The sequence below is a fragment of the Rhincodon typus genome, chromosome 19, assembly GCF_021869965.1.
Source record: "Rhincodon typus isolate 14 chromosome 19, sRhiTyp1.1, whole genome shotgun sequence".
NCBI classification, from domain to species: Eukaryota; Metazoa; Chordata; class Chondrichthyes; order Orectolobiformes; family Rhincodontidae; genus Rhincodon; species Rhincodon typus.
This window is the reverse complement of record NC_063350.1, coordinates 46,839,185-46,864,599: the sequence shown is the minus strand read 5'-3', so window position 1 is coordinate 46,864,599 and position 25,415 is coordinate 46,839,185. Positions and strand designations below refer to the sequence as shown.

Sequence of the window (25,415 nt, the reverse complement as noted above, 5' to 3'; positions counted from 1 at the left end):
AAAAATAAATAAATAAGTTCCAAAGTTCAATATTAGATCAAATATGGACTTCACAGATGAGCTGAGGCACAATAAGTCATGGGCTGTTTTATAGGAGGGAGTGGGTGGTCTTAATAGAATGGATATGAGGGTAAAAGATCAGCTCAGGGTAATGTAAAGATGAGATTTGTGGTACTAACCAAAGGGAATGATTTTCCATATATTTAGAGGAAATTGTTACTCATCCAATACCGAATGTTGGATGAGCAGTGTGACAAATTAAAGGGGAGCTGAGTGCTTCAGATAGCTCAGAAGGGATGAGGGAGAATAGCATGTCAGGATATGGTCACATAAAATGGCACTTTGCAAGACCAGTGCTGTAGCAAAACCTTGGCACCAGATTTTCACATGCAACAAAAGCAGGAATTGGCTGGGGAATATGGCAAGATTTGAGGCCACACTAACCTCCCATATGTGGGAAACGTTTCAGGTTACGACTACACATGCATGGCCTATGACATCAAGGCCGTTATTATTGGGCAAATGGGGCCAGATTTGTTAGGTCAACTTGTGCCCCACCGTACTTTTCTCAAGTAAATTTTAGAAACCATGTTTCTCGAAATAGATGCTTCTTCTGAATTCTTGGAAAATCTGTCAGGTAAAAGGGTAAGAGTGGTCCGGACTTTAAGCAAAAGTCTGAGGAGTTGGGAACATTCTTACAGTTAAGTGCTGAATGTCTGGATAATTTATGCATTTAAAACTGATGAAAACAATACTTGGGAACTCCATTGTCATGATATGAAGCAATTTAAATGGCCACAGAGATTTAACTTCAAAACAAAGAAGTTTATATTCAACATGGTGCTCAGTTACGAGTGGTGTACCACAAGGATCTGTTCTGGGTCCTCTTCTATTTGCGATTTTTGTAAATGATTTGGATGAAGGAGTGGAAGGGTGGATTAGCAAGTTCGCAGACGATACGAAGGTGGGTCACATTGTGGACAGTGCAGAGGGCTGTTCTCGGTTACAAAGGGACATTGATAGAATGCAGAGCAGGGCTGAGAAGTGGCAGATGGAGTTTAACCCTGAAAACTGTGAGGTGATTCACTTTGGAAGGACAAACTTGAAAGCAGAATACAGGGTTAACGGAAAGATTCTTGGCAGTGTGGAGGAGCAGAGGGATCTTGGGATTCATGTTCACAGTTCCCTGAAAGCTGCCACCCAGGTGAATAGAGTTGTTAAGAAGGCGTATGGTGTGTTAGCTTTCATTAATAGAGGGATTGAGTTTAAGAGCTGTGAAATTATGCTCCATCTATACAAAAGCCTGGTTCAGCCACATCTGGAGTATTGTGTCCAGTTCTGGTCACCTCATTACAGGAAAGATGTGGAAGTGTTAGAAAAGGTGCAGAGGAGATTTACCAGGATGTTGCCTGGAATGGAGGGAAGGTCTTATGAGGAAAGTTTGAGAGAGCTAGGGCCTTTCTCTTTAGAACGATGAAGGATGAGAGGTGACTTGATAGAGGTGTACAAAATGATCAGAGGTATTGATAGAGTAGACAGCCAGAGACTTTTTCCTAGGGTGGAGGTAGCTTTTACAAGAGGACATAGTTTTAAAGTGAAAGGAGGTAGATACCGGGGAGACGTCAGAGGTAGGTTCTTTACCCAGAGAGTGGTCGGGGCATGGAATGCGTTGCCAGAGAGGGTAGTGGAGTCGGCCTCATTAGGGGCATTTAAGCGGCTATCAGATAGGCATATGGATGATAGTATAAGGTAGTGGTGGAGGTTAGATAGACCTTAGGTTTAAGGTAAAAGTTCGGCATAACATTGTGGGCCAAAGGGCCTGTACTGTGCTGTACTGTTCTATGTTCTATGTTCTATGTAAGTTTACAGACTTAACAGAGAAAATAAAGTAATTTGGTCCTGCAAGTCTTTGAATACCAAGCCATCTGGTATAACTTTGGAAAAACCTAGCCGTCTGTTCATGAAATTTCAAGAGGATCCATTCCATGAAACTGCAATTCTTTATTTTAGCAATTGAATATACTGTGAATGCTTGGCTATGTTTTAAAAGTCCCAAAGCACTTAACTCAGCTGACGGCTGGGTATACACTTTGATTGACAGTTATTTTTTTCAACAAAAATGGTTGTGTATTTGATTAGTAGAGGTTTAATTTGTTTTCACATGCATGTTAAACACATTCACTACAATCACATGGGCTCCCGAGGTATTCCCAATGAAGATATTGGGTGAGTGGCTGAATAGGGGACGGATGGGGGAATGGAGGGGGCATGGAGGAGGGATATCAACATGAATGGGCATGGAGTTGGAGTAGATATGAAAAGGGGGTAGGGTAGGAGAAAAAAAGTGAGGGTTTGGGAGCACAAGAATAATGTTGAGAGTTGGGAACATATTCTGGCGAACTGAGACAGACCTCCTAACCAGCCCACACTGCCTTAAGTAGTCAACCTGAAATTTATCGACACACATCTCTGCATGATAAAAATGTGATAGGTATGGAAGGTGACCATTTCAGTTTGGCAAAAGAGGAACTGCCCCAGTTCACATTCCGTGGACCAGAAGAAATTTCTCTTCCTGAAATCAGCCTTTGTTATGCACACTTACAGTTTTGGTCTGGTCTTCACTCAGCTTCCATCAATTTAAAGACTTGGAATGCAGATGATATTCAGTTTGAAGTGTTCTGGGCCAGAAAATTGAACAAATCCAAGCTAGGTTCCATCTTGCTAAATTAAATGTTGCTGAATAATACTCCTCACCTATGATATTTGCTTATCAACACATGCAGTGGTACACAAAAGAGCAAGAGTTGACCAATTTTTTGAGAATGCAATACATAAGCTTCTCATAGAAATTACAAACTGATTTTTACCAAATTAACCTCACTTAAAGATATATTACTGTCAGAAGTTAGGTTAGTGCAACACAGAACAGAACACATATTCACTTTAGTCATTTTGAGCTCTGTTTTGTTCTGAGCAGTAACTCGTTGATTAGTTTTAGCCCAGACAGTTTCAATCTATTGAAGCCAGGCCATATAGAAAGCATGCTTTTGCTGTACACTATGCTCAACAGTGAAATGTGCAAACAAACTGCAGGGAGATGGTTTGAGATTGGCACCTATTCACAATCAAGAATGGTGAGCAAAGCTGTCATACAACAGGAACCACAAAATCCCACGGCCAAAGGACACAATTCATTGCCAATACTGATTCAATTTTAATTTCAAAATTTAAAAAAGGTTCATTCTACAATGAACAGAGTTACATGGCAAGCTGTGCATTCCTGAAACAATGCAACATGACCTATGATAGAAGGTCCCATATACTTGCCTAATTTTAATTCCGACAAGTATTACACAAGCATTCTGCTGTCAAGCTCATTCATTTATTAGTTGGAGGGGTTACCACAGGACTGCTTACACAGGAAGATAAATCTAGCATGTACTTTCCAAAACAGTTGGCCCTGATTTTCAGTTTTGGGTTCACTTCACGATTTTTGATTGCTTATAACTCTCAGCTCCTTGCTGACGCACAATGTCCTGTCAGAGAATTTTGTAAGTCAGTTGATCGACACTGGCATCTCATGTCAACTATCACGAATCTTCTGAAACAGCTTTCACTGAAACAGCATTCCTCACAGGCTGTTAAGGAAAGTGGGGATTTCTATAGGGCTGTAAATATTCAGAAGACCAGGTCTCCGCTCTCATTTTAAGGTAACCATCATTGCTGTGTCTAGTGCAGAGTTTGGAAATGAGAGAGTCATCTGTGGCAATACAGGAAGCATTTGTTACCTACAGGACTCTCAATTCCCTATCGGCGCAAGGTTACTGCAGAAACTTTTAATCCTCTTCAGACTCAGTTGCATCAGTCCTGCCTTCTACTGATCCTTACTAAAATCCTCTGATTGCTGCCTGTCCTCAGTTTCAATGGAGTTGAAATGCCTTTCTAACTCACATATAACTTGTAGTATGCTACGCCCAGCAGCAAGTTGCTAGACAGTCTCCAGAAAGTACAACAGAAATGTTTACTTATTGGATGGCATAGAAAGCAGGGGAACACAGCATGGACTCCACAGAATTCACAAAGCCCCTCACAGAGGAATATGTCTATATCCCACTGCGCACACACACTTGCCACACAAACTGTTCTTTCTTTCAGAACGAAGCCCTATCTGTCCCTGTCATTGGGTTGGCACTGAGGATTATCTTGGCATGTAACAAGAAAGATGGCAAGCCCAACGTGAAACAATTTGCATACATTTAGGGAAATATCTGCAACTTAGGTAAACCACTTTGCAATTGCTAACATACCATTACTTATAATTCACATCAAACCATGCTTTACTGGAAAAGAACAGCTTCCTTTCCATAACTTGCACCATACATTATGCTGTCAGATATACAAAGTGTTCAGTTTGTTCCTTAAACAGGTTTTCACAGCATCTGTCTTCAAACATTCATTAATTACACAGAAAGAAGAAGAACAAACTGGTATTTGTAGAGCACTGTGGGATGACTGAATGCTTTAATAACTGGTACAGAAGGATTTTGGTTGAGCACTGGGATTACTGCCTTTTGATTATTTCCATGGAATGTTTCACATTGACCTGAACTGTTAGAGACGACCTTACCTTCTGATTAAATGTGAATGTTGGCACTCTTGACGATATAGCATTCTCTCCGTACAGAATTAAAACCCATTAAAACCACCAGTAAAAACCAAAAGAACTGTGGATGCTGTAAATCAGGAACAAAAACAAAGTTGCTGGGAGAGCTCAGTAGGTCTGGCAGCATCTGTGAAGTAGAAAACAGAGTTAACGTTTCAGGTCCAGTGACCCTTCCTCAGAACCACCAGTAAACCTATCTCTATTTGGTCTATATTTATGATGACATCTCCACTGACTTATCTATTCTTTTCAGGCAAACAATATTTCCCAGCTATAACAACAAGACTATGCAAATTCAATGGGTAGAATCTTATAAGGGTCTGAGCAGCATGGGCTATGGTGAGGCTTGTGGCAGGATTGTGTGGCAGTGCCCATCTTGAGCAACCCACACCATCTTTTATAGCTTCTCACAAGCAGCATAGTGAGCTTCTTGCAGGCAGTGGCAAGTTGCCATCTAAGACAGAATATTGCAACTGGTTGATGGCACAACTCACCTCCTTAATATTCAGCTTTCTATCTTGCCAAACAAGCTCAACATTGGGAAAACCTGATGCGGAAACCAAAGCATACTCAGCTCACTGCTTGCTTCGAATGTTCTCCATGTTGGAGATTGGGCACCAACACCTTTTGGCTTCATGGGCACCAGTGCCACACACACACACACACACACACCCACACACACACAAACACACACACACACCACCTTTTCAAACATTGGCATTTGATATGTGCCAGCCCACTCTCATGGCATATCTCCAATCCATGTACAGGATATTCACCATTTCAATTCTGCACTCAGGCTGTATAGACAGCCATCCCTTAACACTGCAGCAAGGACACTGTAGTCAGGGGTAAGGAACCAAGATGGCGGTGGAGTAACAGCGCAGCTTGTGCATCTGCTCCATCCACATTTACTTTTTCTACTTTCACAGCTTTTTTTTCCTTACTTTAACCTACTTACCTTCTGTGGAGAGATCAGCAGTCTCAAGGTTTCCAATGTGTCTCAGGCAAGGTTTCTTCCTGGCGGGCGACAGTGAAGGGAGTCGACTTTGGTGCAGTGTGGTGGAGATCGAGCCCAGTGCAGGGAAAAGCAAGAGACCGTGGGGGAGAGCGAGAGATTGAGCCCAGGGCAGAGAGGGTGGGGGGATGGGTGCGGGGGAGGGGGCAGGGGTGGTGGTAACAGCAGGCAGCCCGAGATCCCCCAACATCTGCGGTGGTTATCAAGTGTGGGGGAGATCGAGCACAGCATGGAGAAGATCGAACCCTTGTGGGGAGTGCAAGCCCAGCATGGAGAAGATCGAACGCTTGTGGGGAGCTGGAGCCCAGCATGGAGAAGATTGAACCCTTGTGGGGAGTGCAAGCCCAGCATGGAGAAGATTCAACCCCTGGGGGGAGATTGAGCCCAGCATGGCTAAGCACTTAAGAAGGACCACAATGTTGAGCTTTTAACTATATCTCCTAATACTTCTACGTTGTACCTAAGTTTTTGCAACTAAGTACCCTTGTATCTAAGATGGCGCTGAGAATGGTGACATTGTAAACATTTCCCTGCACTCCTATATCCTTGATCAGTGATGATAAAATCAAATTCTAATTCACACCCAGCTCATGGACTGGACCAGGCTGTGTCTCCAGGCTTTTTGCTCACTGTCATAGCACCCGCTCAGTGTGAACCCAACTGGATGCTCACAGCATCTCTGCCTTATATTGCTTGCTTATTTGCCCTTTGGCCTTCAACCAGACATACCAGACTCCTATTACTTCTGAGACAACAAGGTGCTGGGCTGGATGAACACAGCAGGCCAAGCAGCATCATAGGAGCAGAAAGGCTTTCTGCTCCTATGATGCTGCTTGGCCTGCACCTTGTTGTCTCGGATTCACCAGTATCTGCAGTTCCTACTATCTCTGATCCTATTACTCCTGTCTTGCTTTGCAGTTTAGTGCAAACACAAAGGAAGGAAAGTCGTTATAGCTGTCAGCAAGGCTCAGTCAATCAAGCGGAATGGCCTTTGCTCAAAGGGTCCCAGCACAACATGTCAACCGTAGCCTGAGACCGCTCTGAGGGCTTGGAAACTGTGTGTTAGTCACCCACAGCAGTTCAAGACAGGATGTTCTCCACGTTGGGAATGAGGAACTGAACGTCAGACGGCCCAGCCCCTGTTTGAATCTCTCTGTCCTGTTGTAAGCTGCTTGTCCCTCTCCCCACCAGAATGAAAGAAGCACAGGTATTACAAAGGGATGAAAGCGGGTGGCACAGCTGTACCTGTTGATGCAGGTGAGGAAGTGTGCCAAACAAGTGAGTAGGCAACGCAGACGGCACGCAGGGTTGGTGCTGCTCAGGACAAAAGCAGAAATTACTGGAGAAACTCAGTAGGCCTGACAGCATCTGTGGAGAGAAAAGAGGGTTAATATTTCAAGCCCAGGGACCCTTGTTCAGAACCAAAGTAGTTTCAGATTTTCAGCATCCAGAGTTTTGTTTTGTTTTTATTTTGTTTCTGTGTTGGTGGCATTTGGTGGGTGAAGTATGATGTTGCAGGCAATAGTGAGAGAGTGGTAAAGCCTTGGTTGGAGGTGGGTGCAGTAACAGAGAGGGAGTCAGGGTGAGGTATCAAAGAGAAGATGGTGGTACTTACGCTAGTATTTACTTCCTACATTGCCAGGCATTGCTCTAGACTGTGACTGATTTAATCTGGGCAGCAACCTCTGCAGTGGCTGGAGTGGGTCTGGTGTCATGCGCCTCCCCTCTTGGTACAGCTGGGGGGAGCTGAGGGGAGAAGCGCACGTTTCCCCTTCTCAGCATTGCATCCAGCTGGACCTCAAGGTCCACGCCCATGTAGCGAGGTGCCAATTTGCCCCTGTTTGCCATCTCTGAGGCACATGTCAGGAGCTGTGCAGTGCAATTCTGGCCTGACAGTGCTTGCTTGGGTACACAGCGCCCTTTTAAAGATAGCACAGGTTTAAGGGATGCTATGAATTCTGGGATATCCACTGAGTGGCAAGTTGCTGTGGGGACCGCTCATAGTAAGATGGCTCCAGAGCCATATACAGTCATACTACAGGGACAGAGCAGATAATTAATGAGGTAGGTTGGCAAGATACAGTGAAAAGAAAATATCACTGGGCCTTGTGATGAAAATCCCAACCAAAAATCTCAATACAACTTGGACTTAATCAAAAATATGTCAGATTCATCTCAATGAGTTTACCAGAGATGAGCTCTTGCCCTTTGTCAGATAAAGTACAGAGTAAGATTTATACCTAATCTGCCCAGGTTAATGTTGAGAGATTTATTTTGTGCAACAGGATAGATAATCAGTTTACTGCTCAGCACTCGATTCTCATGCCAGTCAGTCTTTGTTTGAATCGAAATGCAATCATGTCTTTTCTAGTCTGCCTAGTCACATGACGTCCACCACAGAGGCACACAGCCTGTTGACAGATATCTTTACCTGCACTTCAATAAAGTCCATGTTTTGAACACACTGCTGTCCAATTCAGTTGAAACATGGTGTCAGAAGTGGAGACTGTGCAGAGCTGGGTGAAAAAAAAGGCACAGACAAAGAGCTGTGAGCTGCCGCTGTAAAGGAAAATATGAAGATCGCAGTGAAAACACTACTCATCACAAACTGCTTGCAGCCTTGCCCCTACCAGCTCCTCTTTAAATGACTGGGGATATGAGGCAAAATTGGGAATTCTTCCATGAACAAATGCAGGATTGTGCAATAGCAATGGATTTGTTGAACAAACCAGAACCATTACAAGTTGTTCCACTTTTATCATTGCTGATAAGAGACTGTTTCAAAATATACCTCATTCTAAATCTCTCTATGAAGAGCATGGACTGCAGAAGAATTACAAAGGCTAGGATGTAAATACTGCAGAGGACATTATGCAAAATTGAAAGTGGCTGTCCAGCCTGGGGAAACCAGTGTTCTCACTGCAAGAAGCTGAATTATTTCGACAGCAACAAGTACATTTGGCTACTGGAGAGACAGTGATTGAAGATTCTGATGAATCATCCTACACCACATAACAGGTTGGTTCAGTCAGCTTCATAGATGAGACATGGTTTGTGATGGTTGAAATGAAGACTATAGAATGAGAACATTAAGTCAGCATAGAATATCTGATAGACACTGAGGTGTCATGCAGCATCATGACCTTCACAGACCTATGCAAAGTGGCTAAACATGGCCATTTAAAACATGAATCCCTCTAAAGTAAGATTAAGATGACACGAGGACACCATATTGAGCCCATTCCAATAACAGATGCGGATCTGGCTCTCCAGAATCATGGATGGCAAATGTTATTTATCTCAGCTGGAGCAGGTCCAAAGTTTGGCCTGATAACTGTCAAATTGTCTAGATTTTAGGGGGCACATTTTTAAGTTGAGAGGAAAAAGATTTAAAAAATACATGGGGGCAATTTTTTTCACACAGAGTCATTTGCCTGTGGAATGAACTTCCAGAGGAAGTGGTGGATGCGTGTACACATCCAAGACATTTAGAAAAATACATCAACAATAAGTGTTTTGAGGAACATGGGCCAAGTGCAGGCAAGTGGGACTTGTTTGGGATTATGGTCAGCATGGACTAGATGGACCGAAGGATCTGTTTCTGTGCTGTATGACTCTATGACTCTAGAGATTTGGCATATATCACCACACACTAATCCATTGACCATGAAACAGATCCTAAAGGAGTATGGAGTTGTGATACAGGGTTAGCATGTCATCCAGGAAAATAGTGTTGAGCTTCTTGAGTGTTACTGGAGCTACACCCATCCAAGTAAGTGGCGTCTATTCCATCACACTCCTGACTTGTGCCTTGTAGATGCTGGACAGGCTTTGGGGAGTCAAAAGCTGAGTTACTTGGTACAGTATTCCTAGCCTGTGACATGTTCTATTAACCACTGTGTTTATGTAGTCAGTGCAGCTGAGTTTCTGATCAATGTTAACCCACCAGGATGTTCACAGTGAGGGATTCAATGATTGTAATACCATTGAATGTCAAGGAGTGATGATTAGATTGTCTCTTGCTGGAATCATTGCCTGGTAGTTGTGTGGCACAAATTCTCACCATGTCAGCTCAAGCCTGGATATTCTCCAGATCTTGTTACATTTGAACGCGGACTGCTTCAATATCTGAGGATTCACGAATGGTGTTGAACATTGTGCAATCATCAGCAAACATTACCACCTCTGACTTTATGATGCAGACGAGGTCACTATCATGATCAACAATGGATCTCAGTTCACGAGTGAAAAATTCAGTTGCTTCATGCATGATTGAGAAATTCAACACCACACATCATCTCCACTCTATCTCCAGTCAAATGGAAAGGCTGAGGCAGCAATGAAAATCACTAAAAGTATCAGAAAGAAATCAAGTAAATCCCACGCAGCAGTATATAAAGTAAGATTTGAGTGGAGAAACATACATAAACGGTACAAAGACTCTTCTCATACCCCTTACAAACTACTCTTCCAATCAATATAAAGGTACTGAAGCCAGACGTAGTAAAAGATCTGAGTGAATAAAAATCCATGTGAAATGGCAAGGAGCCAAACTTAACTGCAACAAGACCATGAGAGTTGCCATTGCTAGATTTGAGCACTGGAGAATCAGTCAGAGTAAAAACATTCACCAACGTCAGAAAAAGCCAGCTTGAGCAGCAACTTGGGACCTGTGTGGAGCACCATTGTCTCCTTGATCCAAGGCAATGCAAATGAAATGACCAGATACACCATGACAACCACAGGCACATGCTCCCAACTGGAGAAGCTGCTGTTCAGCCTCAGACAGCTGATCAAGAAGAAGGCTGCATTTGACCGAGTGTGACATCAAGCAACCAGAGTAGAAAAGGGGAATCAAAGGAAACTGCTCAACACCGATCAAATCAACCATTCAACCCTGAGGTATGTGGCAACCCAACAACAGAAACAGACCAAATGAAATAAACAGCCAAAGACAACAAAACATAAGCATACCATTAACTGCATATCGTACCAGCACAAATTAAGGACTGTGTGTGAAATGCATACGCAAAGGCTGACAGAACTAATGAACTGCTGAGTCATGAGAACAGTATACAGTTGGTAACCTGGGTAAGTAAACATGCATGTGATAATGGCCTTTGTATAAACGGATTTGAAATGCAATCATCTACAAAACATCATTTCAAGTTTGCCATAGTCAAGTGAATTCTACTATGAGGCACACATCTTAAGCATCACTTCAATAAAGTCCTTGCATTGAACACACTGCTGAGTTGTACACTTGAAACAATCTTGACAACCACAAAGCATAACTCAAAGATGGTTTACTACTGAACCAGGGCAACAACCACCAGCTCTCAGACAATACAATCCATGGAGGCTGATTTTCTCACAAATTAGAACATGGATATCTACAGCCTCCACATTCCCATTAAAACGCTTCATGCTATAAGGCAATGTAATGGGCCTTGCACAGCCCTCCTCTTTATAGAATGTATTTTTTTGCCTTCAACAGGATCACGGCTATTTCTTTTCAGTCCCAGGTAGGAAGTCAGAACAGAGGTACCAGCCCCTAATTCTAGCAATAGTCAGTGGCCAGGTGGACACCTGAAGCAGAAAATTGAGCTCCAGATGAAATGAAACTGAATATTGCTGAATATTTCCATCATTCTGGAAGAGTTCTGTTTCACTCATTATCCATGATGCAGACCAGTTCTTCTTCTATTATTGACTGCCATGCAGTGTCTTAAATCAATTGTCACCTTGTCTGAAGTCAGCAGATCCAGGTGTGAACATCAGTTTGAAGCCAAGCTTGGAATTAATTTCAGAAAGAACATCATATCCCTTCTCACAATAAAAATCAGACTGGAAAATATATCACATGAATGACCCCTGAAGTTGAGGTTCCTATTAAATTTACTGATGTGTGTTCACTACTGATTGACAATGCAAGATTGCACCTAGATCTCAATTTTCTTATTATTTACACTCCATTCACTTCTTATTGGAATTCTGAAGAGACCAGACTTGGAGAACACTGCTTACATTCACTGATTACATTGCTAACACCACTGCCGAGGGCTAAACAACAGAAATGATTACAACAATGTTGCAGATCAAAACAGAACCTTCACTTGCCTCCCCAGTCTGCTGGCCAATGCAGCTGAGTGCAATGCGCAAACACTGAACAGGAGTTTAAGCATGAGGGATTGAGAATATGGTGACTGATTACTGGAGACAACAAAACAAAATCACATAGTCCATCCTGTAGGGAAGTATACAGCAGTAAGCCCCTAGAGCCCGAATCTGACATGTATTAAAATTAGCTCAGCAGCAGGAGTGACCTGATTGCTGGCATAACAAAAAAGATTATATCAAACAGAAATAAACTTGAGGAAAAATAAGAGGAAATGGGGAAGGTATAGGAGCAAAAAAAAAGCAGTTAAATTAAAGCTATTGGTTCCCTGTTAGATGTATGATTGAAAATCAGTCATAAAGGGGCAATTGTTTTGCCTTTGTGCTCTCAAGGAGTACATAGGGTATTCCAAAAGCATGCTTCACTGAGCATTTAAAAGTAATGATTGAAGAATTGGGTATACCACATGCCCAAATTTCTGCTACGTGTTACCAGTAAGTGAGAATTGGCCATTGTAAGTGTCAATCCACAAGGTAAGATGATATTGAGTGCCCTTGACAATAAGGCTGCATTTGACCGAGTGTGGCATCGAGCTACCCAAGCAGAAAAGGGGAATCAAAGGAAACTGTTCAAATTGCTTGGAGGCATACACAGTGCAAAGGAAGACTGTAAACCATTTCAGACTCAGGAGGTTATCAGGGTTGATATGTTTCAGCCACCTGTTTAGACATGCTTGACATCTCTGGCAGAGTTGGGACTTAAACTCAGACCTCCGAGCTCAAAGGTAGGGCATTACCATTGAAAAACTGGGCTCTTGAGGCACAGAGTTTTGTTGTAAGCCCAACTACCTTCAGGTGCTTCATCAATGACCTTCCCTTGTTTCTCAACATAATTGGGAATGTTCACAAGTAACTGCACAGCATTCAATACCATTCACAACTCCACAGATACTCAAGCACTGATTGTCCATAGACAGAAAGACATTGAGAACATTCAGGCTACAGAAGTGCCAGGTAATGATCATCTTCAACAAGAAAGAATCTCACTATTTCCCCTTAACATTCAACCAGCATCAATATTGCCAAATACGTCACTATCAACATCTAGAAAGGGCATTATCAGTGACGAGAAGAGTTACTGGAACCAGCCATATAACCATATGAAGATGATGCTGTGACTTTAAAAGGTTACTTTGTCTTGGTTTTTGTTTGAAGAGAGGTTGTAAGGCTAAGGTCCCAAACTGGCCACTGAAGACAACTTGTGTAAACAACTTGTAAGACCTTTTTTTTTTGTAACATCCTGAATGTGTGTGGCCAGCTCCCCCAGATCCATATTCCTGGGTTTTGCATTCTGCAGTACCATCAGAAGCCTTTGAGGTCTCAAAAGAGTTGGAAGCTTCAGTGAATGTCTCTCAACTGTTACTCTTTTAGAATCTTCTCTTGATTTTTTTTTCCTCCTGGATTGGAGAACTAATGTGAGAATTTGTATCTGAACTTGCCTTTTTGCCAAGGGGTATGTTTATGGGATATTACTATATTGGAACAGTTGATTGGTAATAGTTAGTGTAACTACTTTTTGGTTAAGTTTTCCAATAGTTAAGTTATTCTAAATTCCTCTTTCTTTTGTTTGCATTTTAACTATAGTGTTTAAATAAATTGTGTTTTGCTTAATGTCGAGTGGTCTGACCAGTCATATCCAATCTGAAACACGGCACTTCTCATCTACCTTTAAAATAAGTAAAAGTTAGGGTCTGGGCTATCTTCGTAAAATATTTTGAGGGGCTCTGGTCTGGTCCATAACAAATTGACTGCAAAAACAGATTAGAGGCTGGAAATTCCACAGAGAGTAACTTGCTTCCTGACTCTACAAGTACAGTCCATCATCTACAAATCAAGAGTGTGATGCAATACCCTGCACTCACCTGGATGAGTATAGTTCCAATAATGCTCAGGAAGCTCAACATAATCAAAAAGACAAAACAGCCCAATTCAGAGGCACACCATCCACAACTTACATTAATTTCCTCTACCACCAGAACACAGTGACAGCAGTGTGTACCATCTCAAAGGTGCACTGCAGTAATGTTGGCAGCGCCTTCCAAATCTGAAATCTCTACCACTGAGAAGTGCAAGGGCAGCAAATACATTGGAACACCACCATCTGCAAGTTCAGCGTGCAAGCCACACACCATCCTGACGTGAAACTCCATCCCATTACTGCACTGTTGCTGAGTCAAAATCCTGAAACCCCTTTCCTAACAGCACTATGCATATACTTGCACCACATGAACTCCAGTAGTTCAAGGTGACAGCTCACCACCACCTTCTTCAGAACAATCAGGGATAGGCAATAAAGTCTGCCCATACAGTGAAGCCCACATGTCATGAAGGAAGAAGAGAAAAGAAAATGTTGATTCTAAGGCTTTGGAGTAGATTTGTAGCTCAGGTTGTGGGTGTTGAGGTTGTTAAGGTTGGTTGGCTCGCCGGGAAGTTCAGTACCAGGTCTGTGTGTGTGGCTTTTTGGTGTACATACCATCCCAGCACACACAAACGAAGCTGCGTGCGAACACTATTTAAAAGGGTAACAGCACACTGCAGCAACATAGAACTACCCAAAGAAGAAGAAGAATACCTCTTCCAGGTTTTCAAGGATAATGGATATCCAAAGAATTGGGTCAGAAGATGCCTACACGAACAGCATCAGAAAGAGACTACAAGCCCCGACACACTCATCACACCACCCTATATCAGAAACACGTCAGAACTCACAACCAGACTCCTACGACCGCTGGGCAGCAGAGTGGCACACAAGCCCACATCAACCCTACGACAACTGCTCACCCGAAACCAAGGACCCACTCCCTGCCATGGACAGGACCAATGTCATCTACAAGATCCCCTGCAGAGACTGCAAGAAACACTACATCAGACAAACAGGAAGGAAACTAACAACAAGAGTACATGAACACCAACTGGCTACAAAAAGACACGACCAATACTCACTCATCTCAATCCACATGGACAAGGAGAACCACCACTTCGACTGGGACAACACCAAGATCCTGGGACAGGCTAGGCAGACACAGGCACGAGAATTCCTGGAAGAATGGCACTCCACAAAGCATGCATTAACAAACACATCGATCTCGATCCCATATACATTCCACTACGAAGGAAACCCGGAAGTGAGGCAACCCACCTCAACGGACCCCAAAGTTTAAAAACCAGGCGGGAAAACACACCGACGCTTCATCGGAGGCTGCACTGAGGATGTTACCAAGCATGGTGACGAAACGTCTGCGAAACAAGTAACCAGCTCGGCGAGCCAACCAACCTCAACAAAATGTTGATTCAAAGACTGTTGTCATTCCTAGTGACCGTTTCCAAAGCCAAGTTTAAGCTTGAATATAAAGTTCAGAAGAAATTGGAGCAGAGTATGATATTCAGTCCCTCTTGCTCTGCCACTCAATAACATTATAGTTAATCTTTTACAACAGTAATATATTCTTATACTATCTCCAGGTTCTTTGATTTCCTTATTAAGAATCTTTATCCCTGATGAGAATAAACTTAATGTCTAGCATGTAATAACTATATTGATAATCATAATCTTTAATATGTGCAATATCGTGAAATGCACAATTTTTATGCTGGCCTTTCTTTCCCAATGCATGGTTCAATCCAAGTAGTTTACAGTTTTTCTCTCCATGATTTATTGGACCTACAGCATCAGTCTGCAGAACAAACCATATCAGATAGGTTAGTGCAGAAAGCCGACCTGCTCATGAGAATATTTCTGCTCACCTTGCACATTCATTGATCATTCTTCTGTTTAAACTGCAATTCCTTTAAATCACAACATTTGTGTAAAGAGTATTAGAGTTACTCTAACCTCCTCACTACTGCAGCCTTGTTTTTATTTATTTATGGGATGTAGGTACGGCTGGGCCATCAGTTATTGCCCATGCCCCAGGTGCTGGTGAGCTGCCTTCTGGAACCACTGCAGTCCATTTGGTGTGGGTATACCTACAAAGCCATAGCCACCCACCACAGATTTACCTTTGCGTTCCAAAGAAGAGTTGCTGATTTCAAAACATAAACTCTGTTTCTCTCTCTAAAGCTGTTACAGTTTCTCTCGGACTCTCCCGTTTTTATTTCAGATTTGCAGCATCCATGGTTTATTGCTTTTATTATCACAGATATGAGTTTGGCATGCTTACTAATTACTGAAAGATAGTTTTCTGAAAATAAATGCATATGCTATGTATGCTGTTAATTCAGTATGTGTGCAGTGTATTACTAGTCCCATTTTTGACAATTCTGGATCAGGAGTACCTCGCAGGTGATTAATTTCAGCTTCAAGTCGAAAATGAGAGATCGCAACGATAATTAAATGGGTACAACGAACCAATTAATCTCTCACCAAAGGAAACAGTCAAGATTGTTATTGTTTTCTGGACAGCATTTTTGGTAATATAAAACCAGATTATAATTCCCAGATATTATCAGACTCCTGATTAAAATCTCTAAAGATTTTAGAGATCTTTTAAAGATTTTAGTGAGCACTCACTTCAATTTGTAATTATGTTTCTGAACAATGCAACTTTAAGTAAAACAACTTTAAATAAATTGTGCTTCCCCATATTAATCAATGTGAAAATCGGAGTTTGGTTCCTTTGAGTTTTTCTTGCTCCCAAAGAAAACATGTTGAAATACTGTCATGAAAAAATGTGATACTGTACACTCTTGGTTGAAGTAACTGTCAAAACAAAATAAATCACAAATTATAAAAGAACTACATACATTCAAATTGGTTAATACTCACCCATCTTTCTTTCTTCTTAGGCAATACTCACGTTCGCTAATATAATAACCTTACTCCTGTATTGTAAAGGAGCATTCTGTGATAACAAGGTCCTGGTTCGGTGTGTTCTGAGATGGCTCATAACTCCAGACTCTGCCACATATGAGGAGATGGTGCTTGGAGGGTCAGTTAGATCTGTTGTCTGGAGATGTTTGCACTCTGTCTACTGTCTTCACTTCAGTTCTGCAGGTTCCTAATCAAGTCTATTTTACCCAGTTATAAATTTCTGAATTCTGAATTCTGAATTTCTGAAGAAGGGTCCGGACCGAAATGTCAACTTTCCTGCTCCTCTGATACTGCCTGGCCTGCTGTGTTCCTCCAGCTCCACACTGTGTTATCTCTGACTCCAGCATCTGCAGTTCTTGCTATTTCTATTTTGTCCGGTACCTTGCAAAATGAACCTTCTCCCATTTTGGTTGCTCATGAGTTTAGGTGGTTTTGTAGGATTAGCACCTCAATGCTAGCAGAGAATTGTAATCCAAACCTCAGCCTCTTGCTCACCCTCATTCAGAATCAGGTCACCAGAGTTTTGGAGCCCTATGACTAAAAAATGGAACCTAGAGTCCAAATGTTTCATTCCACGTGATTATGGTGTGTGGCTTCCAAGCCCTTTCTGCAATGGAGGTTTCCAACCCTAGGCTACTGAAAACATTGCCGACTAAAATGGATGTGCAATAGGGCAGACTTGAAAGAGTGGAGAGGATTGTGCAGTTGCAGGAGGATAGAAAAGTGAGTGTAGTGACGTTAACAAGGTCAGCCAGGTAGACCTCACAGAGTATCAGTTCCTTGATTGTGGTTGTTAATCTGGCCTAATCAGGGTGCCCTGGCTGACAGATATAAACAGGAAAGTCAGACATCCTGTTCACTCTGAGAGCTGGCTCTGAGAGAGCTGGATCAGTGTCAAGGACTCTCCATGTGTAAACAAGAACTTGGGATACCAGCCTCTGTGGAGTTATTTCAGTGAGAAGGGATAAGGCTATAGATATGCATTATGATAATCGAGAATTTGTAATACAGCACTGACATACAAAATAATACCCCTCATTTTCAGTCAGGGTCTCACTCAGGAACTCTGGTGTTAAAACACAAAAATTAGTATGTAATCTTAAATGTGATGGTGGGGGAGGGTGTGGGGGAGAAGCTGAATGAGAAGAAGGTTACAATATTGTCATTTCCAGCTGGAAATATCACAGATCTATAGTCTGAGCCATCTGACTGCCAACTGTCTGCATATTTGCAACAAATAGGTACAACAAATGGATACCTAACTACAAACGTCACTGTGAATGCTGTAGAGTTCCTGTGTGTTGACAGACTTGCCACCTCCAATGCTGCTATTTGTCTGACGATTTAATGGATTACTTGGTGCAACGGCAAAATCTGTAGAATCTTCAAGAAAGCAATTGATCTAAGATTTTAATCAAATCGCTGGGTTTCCAACAGGAAGACAGAGACTGCAACAAAAAAATTGTTCTCTTTTATAGCGATGGCACTTGTTCACTTACGGTTACACAGGCAAGAAATAGCTTTCAACTAATATATTAGTGACGGTAATTTAAGTGCCTTTGCTGCAAAAAAAATTGACTCGTTCAGCGCAACAATATCACCCCCTGGTGGTACAGTAAGGAATTATCCATCTTAATAAAATATTCATTTTAACTGCACCATCAATGTGCTGCTAACAAATGCAGTGCTGCAGAACATAATGTATAATTATTTGAAACACTGCGTGAAATATTAAATTGAAAGCATTTGAACAGATGGAGCTCACATTTCACAATTATAGCCTGTTTTTGAAAATGTTGCTTTCCTCCTCCTGACATAGAGTCATAGTGTCATACAGCATGGAAACAGACCCTTTGGTCAAACCAGTCCACGCTGACCTTGTTCCCAAACTAAGCTAGCCCTACTTGCCTGCATTTAGCCTATATCCCTCCAGACCTTTCCTATTCATGTATTTATCCAAATGTGTTTTAAAGACTGTAACTGTTCTCACATCCACCACTTCCTCTGGCAGTTCAGACCACATACATATAACTCTGTGGAAAAAAATGATGACCCTCGTGTTCTGTTTAAATCTTTCTCCTCTCATCTTAAAAATATGTCCCTTAGTTTTTAACGCTCAAACCTTTGGGAAAAGACCTTTGCTATTCTTCTTATGTTTTCATTCTTCCCCTCAGGGTCTTTATGAGTTTTGTCCCAAATTTCACAGCTCTTCACTCAAGTGGCCTTTATTCAACAATGAGTGAAGGCCAGCTTTATGACAGGGGTGGGTAATGGGTGATGGTGAAGCAATCCCAGGCAAACATAACCATTATCCAAAGTCCACACATGCAAATGAAAGTGAAAGCAGGGAAAGAGGGTGTGCCACTGCATAGTGATCAGGAATGGGAACTTTGGCTATTTATTGCCATTCTGATGAAGCAGACTGTAGCCAATGTTGCTACCACCTACTGACACGAGTTAAGCATTTTTGTGGCTCAATGGGTAGCATCCTAGCTCTGTCCCAACCAAGTGCAGTCAAATAGGTCTGGCATCAATATGTGAATCCTTCCAACATACTCTGAAGGCAGATTGGAGGACTGGAAGAGATTCTTGGTCAGCCATGTCAAGGAAAGAATACTGGAACCCCTTGATCCAATGGTCCGGGTTACAACATGCATGCTTAATGCATGTTATCACAGCAACCTGGACTCTCAGAGAAAATTGTAACATACCAACACTGTACACGGTAATTATAATTGCAGAAATTGCCTAAGGAGCTGTATATTGATGCAAATTTTTAATATATTAAACAGTGCTAAAAATGTACAGTCAGCTCCTATTTGGTAAAAATCATGTCAATATTTTATATATTGACAATTCACTCACAGTCTTCAGCTTTACGACTTCTGCCTTGTCCAGATATGTGACTCCAGTGTCTGTTACTACAATAACCCATCTCTCTACAATACTTATTCTTACAAACCTTCAAGTTTTAACAACTGCTGCACCACAGACAGCTATGCCTAGGCCCTGTGCTCTGGAATTCCCTCTGAGTGAAAACTAGTTAATGGTCATGGTAATTTAAACTCAAGGGGATCACTCATTAACTTGATAGGATGGGTGGCAACTTGGCAGAACAGAATGCTTACTTGTTACAGAGCTCAGATTCAATAGCGGGCAATTATTGCACCAGGACACCATTTTTGTGATCAAAGAAAAAGATTACCCCATCATGCATCCCATGCCCCCCCCTCACCCACCAATGGCCCCCTAGTTCTTCCAAAGGATCAACAGGACCCCATTAAGAATTTTCTTCAAGTGTTTGGCAGTTTTTCCTCTTTTTCAATCAGGCTGTTTAATGTTACATCACTTGCATGTGATGCCGTGACGATACAGATATTCTCTCTCTCTCATGTATCCAGACACTCTTTACAATGTCTCCAACATTAAACAGCGCAATCAACTTAAGTATATTCTCAGAATGAAAACTGACATGAATGAGAATTGTCATTTTAATACAATATGATTCACATATTGTGAAACAGCCTATTATTCATGCAGTTAATTTCTTTCTATATTTGTTACACTAAACTAAACGCACATTCTTATCAGTCTTTTTCCACCAGATGGCAATAAATTTAAAATGACCACGGTACAATACACTGTAGAGTTTGAAAATCGTAATCTCGTTACTGCAAGAATTTGCCTTCAGTTTCGTCAATGTCGGAATGTGTTTTAAAATGTTATGTTTCAATCCGTTGGAATCATTTAGTAACAGAGTACAGAACCAGACAATGTAATGATTGCTACAGCCATTAAACTGAGACATATTGCAACAATGAGCTTAAATCTTACCATTTTTATCTCTATACAGATACCATATATCAGTGTCCTTGCACACAGTGAGAGAGAAATTATAATTTTATAATGGAAGCGATGTTATCTATAGCTGCCAAAGCCAATTTGCAATGGCCACTGGTTTTTCTAGTTGCTTTACTTGCTATTGGTTCACACATTTTCCACACTTTCACTTCTGAATAGATGTTGCATTGCTTTAAGTTGAACCAACAATGTACAATAGCTAAAACACAACAGTTGAGGTGTGACAAGATGTGTGTGTGATAAGCACAAATTTTCAATATAAAAAGAGATAGAATATTATCACAGATAAATACTAAGTTTCACAAGTAAGTGTGCACTCCATGATTTTACTGGCAGCATGTGACCATTTCAGTCAACCATTGGCTAATAGGTATAAGCTGCAGAAGTTCAGATTTCAAATATGTTTATACGATGCTTACATTTCAATTCTCCCTGCTACAATGATTTGTATTTTCAGAAATTTTCATTTATATAGTGTGTTAATCTAGTAGAATGACATTCATTTGTCCCTTGTTCCTCACCAGATGCCTGTGTTTTGAGGCAGGACTCGTAAAGATTCCCCAATGTTCTCTGGAAACCCACTGCTGGTATCCACACACACTAAAAGAACAAAACCTCATCTTCCACCTTACAGCTTTCAGGAATCACCATTAATTTAACAATTTCAGAGCACAAACATCCCACTCATGAATGTTATCTACCCACGGGTCTGGATCTTTATGGGTTGCCCTTATCACAGCCAAACCATTTCCAACTACTCATAGCCTCTGTCAGCACCTGATCAGCTTCTGTTCTTCCCAACAATCCATCTGCGAGCATTATTTTATTCTGGAACAGTTACAGCTGGAAGAATTCTCTTTCCTGGAGATGGCAGCATAGGTTCTATAATCTTATTTCAGAATCCTTCACAAGTAGTGAAGGTGAATTCCAGTGGGTTTTAGCCCACAAATATAAAGATGAATTGCACAGAAAGAGAGAGAAAAAGGAAAAGCAAAGGGCAAGTCAGTATGCCTCATCATACGATGAGCGAAGCAGTGGTATTGTGGTAATGTCACTCAACCAATAATCCACAGCCATATGCTCATGCTCTGGGGACAAGCATTCCCTCTAAGCTGCCTGCATGTGCAGCTCTCAGAGGGTGCACACACTGAGATAGGTGTACTGACACCATTCACAGCACTGACTTCAGTATCAGAAGTTGCTGTAACGCATGCACCTCAGATGTTTGCACAGGAGAAAATAAAAATTAGTGGGAATGATATTAATGACAACCATGTAACCACTCAAAATCTATCTCATTCCCCAATATTCTATAGGGGAGGAAATCTGCTGTCCTTACTTACCCTAGCCTCCATATGACTCAAGGCCCACATGTGGTTGACTCCTAACTGCCCTCTGGGCAATTAGTGATGAGCCATAAATAATTGGCCAGCCCACATTTCATGAATGAAAGAAAATGAGAACATTAGGAAGTGGCAAAAGACTCCAAATGTTTTGCTGTCCGTTCAAAATGTTTGCAATTCCCTTCCTTTTAACCCTCTTAGAAAAATTCTCAGCTACATTTGGTAGTTGGTTTGCATTGCTTTCAAATTTAGAAGTTTCTGAGTAAAAGTCTCCAATTTAATAAAAATATACTTAAAATCTCTTAGTGACACCAGTTATGACTTCAGAAATAAGTGACAAAAAGAAGAAAATACATTAGTCAGATATTATATACAATTAGGCAAAAACAAATGTCCAGTTTGAGAACTGTTTCCCCTACGCTGTTTATTTTACAGCTGTTTTACCTCATTGAGGAGATTTACAGGGTCTTTGAAAGTACCTCACTGGCAGTGCCCAAATAACACCATCCACCCTGCCTGTACCCCCACTATCCCACCCCCAAACTCTGACATTCTAATATTTCTTCCAAATGATAGCAGACGTGCCAACTTCACTGTGTGTCATTCCATCGCAACTCTACATTTGTATCCATACAACAGATATTCCATCTATCACATACAAAGCTGTGTTGTGTATAAACTGGATGTGAAGGCAGGGCACTAATAAAATGCAGCATATGACCTTACTGTCGTATACCCTGTACCAATTCTTACCTATCTCCAATGTAACAGGGGTTCAGTTCAGATGTTGGAAAGCACATCCTTAAGCCTATTGAGTCCATATCTCATCCTACCCCCAACACCCTTGTACGCTCAGCAGGAGTATGTGTATGCACAGTGGATAGTTGAGCAGCTTTTATTGGGCAGGCTTATGTCAGAGAAGATGGGAACTCCTTGCAAGGGGGACCTCCTGTACCTTCAGAAGTATCCCAGATCCCTTTTTCAATACCATACCATCATGTTAACCATCCCCAATGGCCCCTCAAACTCGGCCTCCTACCTCCCTTACTTGAAACTGCTAGCTACAACCTGCTGATATCCCTACCTCTAGTCCAGCCTCCACTGCCTCTTCTCCTTCTTCAGGGTCTTTCTGTAATCCCAGCAGTGGCTACTGCTCAAACCTGGTGCCACTGGGGCTTCCCTTCTAGTCAAAGCCAAGAATTGGCTATTCAACCTGATGAGGTGAATAACGTTGATGCATTTAAGGGAAGCTGGATTAGTACATGAGGGAGAACAGAAGGTTTTGTTGTTCAGGTTAGATGAAGTAGGACTGGAAAAGGCTCGTGGGCTTTTCCTGTGCTCTTAATTCCATATAATTCTGTATCCTCTGTCAGTGTATTTATGATTTTGCCACATCCAACATCTAAAAGAAACATTCCCTTTCCACATGTTCATCCATGTTTTGTATATCCAGCCACTAAGTTGAACCTATTCACAACAATTTATTTGTGACACCATTCACATAATAACATTTTGCACAAGTTACTTGATATCAATTGACAATATTTATATTGTCTGCCAGTTTCGATGACATTTTCTATTTCAAAAAGAGGAGAGTTTCAAACACAGAGGAATAGATTGAGACTGGAGACTCAAGCGATGAGCATTCTCTTGGATCCAAGCCAACAAGAGATTTATCCTTGTCAAATTTAAAGACCAATGGCAAATATCATTATTTGCATAAACAGCTGCCACAGTTCAACCAGAAGCAGTAAAAAGCATTACCCAATTAATTGAACAGACAAATAACTGGAAATATAATTTTATTTTATCAAGCATGCAGGGCAAAACTTATTTCAATGGTAAACCTAAGTACCAAAGCTCAGTAATAAATAAATACAGACAATCTTTCTGAATTTAGTGACCATAAAGAACAACATAATGTATAGATCATTTGAGTAAAAGCACGACAAATGAGCAAATTTTATGATGGGGAGGGAGGCCATGTTCCCAACTTCCCGACTGGGACATCTATGGTTATCCCAACCATCCAAAACCCAGCAGCCCCACAGCAATATTATGCAGGGGACAGGCTTACTTGTGTCAGAGTAACACTCCTTCATCCACTTATCCACTTTGTTGGATAATTGCCACACCAACAACATCCAGGATAAAGCAATCTGCTTGCTTGGCAATCCATTAATGACCTTCCAAATTCACTCCCTTCACCATTGACAGCATGTGCCATCCACAAGATGCACTACAGTAACTCATCAAGGCTCCTTAGACAGCACCTTCCAAACCCGCCACCTCGACCATCTAGAGGGACAAGGGCAGCAAGTGCATGGGAAAACTACCTTCTGCAACTTCCGTCCAAGTCACTCACCGTCCTAACATGGAAATGTATCATTGTTCCCTCGCTATCAGTGGGCAAAAATCCTGGAACTCTCTTCCCAACAGCACTGCGGGTGTACCTTCACCCCAAGAACTACTGTGATTCAAGAAATCAGTTCACCCCCACTTTCTCTTGGGAAATCTTGAATAGGCAATAAACACTAGCCTCACAGCAGTGCCCATATCCTGTGAATCAAGAGAAATAATTAAATATCTGAGAGGAAGTTCAATTTTAAGAATCTGCTGGGTAGTCAGATTGGCCAGCAGCTCTGTAATCCCAACAGTGCCTGGATCGAACAATGATGACTGCTGGCACTATGAGCAGTCCCCAAAGGACAGCTGATACGGATGCTAGATTTCAGGGAGATAAGCATTTTGGACAAGCCTACCAGCAGCAAGAGAGGTGGGGGTGTGGGGGGGGAGTGGTGGGGGGAGAAGAAGAGGGTGGGAATTGCCACTTAGAGACTGGGAGATGATTCAAAAGCGCATTATGACATTGGGTTGGGCCTTCAACATTGACGCAGAGGACCTCCTAAAAAAGGTATTCCTCCTTCACATCCCAACAGCTGCCCACACAGCGAAGGCTACCAGGCTGCCAATTTTGCCTCCATCTTGCACTGTCACATGCAACGTAGCAGCAGAGCCAAAACGAGACCCTTAATTTTGCACTAACATTCACCCCAACCCCTCCCTACCACCGCCAAACACCCTCCCCTCTCTCCCCCACCCCCCATCCTACCACAAACACACACACACACGTACACACATATACACACACACTCATACAAACATATACGCTCACACACTCATACAAACATATACACTCACACACTCACAGGCACACACACACTCACACACTTACATAAACACACACATACACATGCACACAAATACACACACACTCGCTCACACACACACACACACACACACACACACACACACAAACACTCACACACACCCCCACAGACACACCCCCCCACACACATACACACACACACACACACACACACACAAACAACCCTTGCGTCTTCCCCTGTTAGGGAACTGGAGCTGGAGCTGAAGCTGGATGAACTCCGGATCATTCGGGAGGCTGAGGCGGTGATAAAGAGGAGTTACAGGGAGGTGGTCACACCCAAGGTACAGGAAAAAGGTAGCTGGGTGACTGTCAGG

The 25,415-nt window shown here is 42.0% G+C and overlaps 1 long non-coding RNA gene across 2 annotated transcripts in view; it reads right to left on the bottom strand.

Moving 5' to 3' along the window:
- Positions 1-4,506: 4,506 nt before the first annotated feature.
- LOC125485446 overlaps positions 4,507-25,415 on the bottom strand; it is a 65,924-nt gene continuing 45,015 nt past the window's right edge. Inside the window, exons 2-4 of one of the 2 annotated variants that reach the window (XR_007264174.1) lie at positions 8,113-8,240; positions 5,625-7,049; positions 4,507-4,790 (exon numbers count right to left, since the gene is read on the bottom strand). This is a non-coding gene — a long non-coding RNA (uncharacterized LOC125485446). The remainder of the gene's footprint in view (positions 4,791-5,624; positions 7,050-8,112; positions 8,241-25,415) is intronic. The other variant, XR_007264175.1, reaches the window with a different exon arrangement.